This window comes from Epinephelus moara, unplaced genomic scaffold (genome assembly GCF_006386435.1).
Source record: "Epinephelus moara isolate mb unplaced genomic scaffold, YSFRI_EMoa_1.0 scaffold209, whole genome shotgun sequence".
NCBI classification, from domain to species: Eukaryota; Metazoa; Chordata; class Actinopteri; order Perciformes; family Serranidae; genus Epinephelus; species Epinephelus moara.
In genome coordinates, this window is record NW_026079643.1 from 1 (window position 1) to 1,632 (window position 1,632).

Below are 1,632 nucleotides of genomic sequence, written 5' to 3' on the forward strand. Positions count from 1 at the left end.
TGAATGTCCTGTGAAATAAACAAGATGAGATGAGGTTCATTATAACCCCGACCATCGTGGTCTGCACCGTGTGTATGTGTGCTGGTACCTCATTATATGTGCATGTTGCAAACGAACAGTTTCCTCCTGCGAAGATGTTTCTAATTTTAGCATCATCAGCGGTGTCTGAAATAATAATGGATAAAGTGTAAGTTCTTTTGTGAAACCATTCAATGCATTCACATGATTTATTTCACTTATCTAGTTACCCTGTGGCAGTTGAACAGGTAGCGGCACAGATTGATGACTCTCCTCTCCATGTCCCAGTTGCCCCTGCTCTCCACACCCAAAGGAGTAGACCTTCTTTGAGTCCGTCAACACTAATGTGTGATGTCTGAAGAGGTGATATATTACAAACAACATTTTAATGTCATCAGAGGTGATATATTACAAACAACATTTTAATGTCATCAGAGACATGAAGACTTTTGATTGACAACTTTCATAAACATAGGTTTGATTGGAGCAGCCTCCAGGCCTCTTTAACTATTGCATTATGAAAGGTAATACACTGTACCGTCCACAAGCAATCCTGGTGACCTTTGCCCCCCAGAGCTCTGCAACAAGCCGAGGTCGTAGTTCATCGTTGAATGAGTTGTGCCCAAGCTGTCCATACTGACCGGAGCCAAATGTAAACACTGCACCAGTCTGAGGAAGCAACAGCATCACCACAGTTAAAGTCCCACTTAGGTTTATTTTTGGCTTTTTTTTTTTTTTTTTTTTAAATTGTTTTGGTTTTTATGCTACAGCTAGCTAGGTAGCTAGCTAACCGCTGTCAGGACTACCCACAAGCGAACGTTAGCCACTGGAATGTTCGCTATTTGCCTACGAGCTAACACCACATTTCAGCTGAAAGTGTTGCCTATAGTTGACTTGCTTCAATGTAGGGCTGCAATGATTAGTCGACTAATCAATGACTAATCGACTATTAAAATAATCGTTGACTATTTTAGTACTCAACTAATCGGTTTGAGTCATTTTTCATTACCTCATTTCATTTTTCATTACTATAAAAGTACTCCAAAATACTCTTATTGCAGCTTCTTACGTTCTTGGCAGCTTTACACACTCTCCCATAACGGTGAACTAAAACCCTTTGGCGTGAGTACGAAACAAGACATTAGATGACATAATTTGGGGTTTGGGAGAGACAGACTGACATTTTTTAACATTTTAACACATTTTTCGATAAAATGATTAGTCGACTAATCGAAGGAATAATCGACAGATTAGTCCACAATGAAAATAATCGTTAGTTGCAGCCCTACTTCAATGTTTTAAAGATGAAGTATTTAACATTCCACACTAATATTTTCACCACAGGGGCCTTCAAAAATGCCCATTGGATTAAACGATGAATCATTTAAAACCTATTGCATCATTCCATTTGTATACAGGTGTTATTTGGTGAGTAAATTCATAGAATAAGAGTCTTTTTCCAGCAATAAAATGTGTGTGGTTATTGGTTACAACATCAGAATATTTAAAAACTTTCCAGTAACACTTAATGTGATACCTAAAATTGTGATAAGTTACAAAGGACCGGCTGAGGAAAAATAACAAATCAGGAATCAAACCTTTGTCAAAACAGCA

General features: G+C 38.1%; 1 long non-coding RNA gene across 1 annotated transcript; it reads right to left on the bottom strand.

Moving 5' to 3' along the window:
* Positions 1-67: 67 nt before the first annotated feature.
* Positions 68-1,632, bottom strand: LOC126387105 (uncharacterized). The gene is made up of 4 exons (XR_007569601.1): positions 1,617-1,632; positions 557-687; positions 249-373; positions 68-165 (listed from the first exon to the last, which is right to left on the bottom strand). It is a non-coding gene; the product is annotated as an uncharacterized LOC126387105 (long non-coding RNA).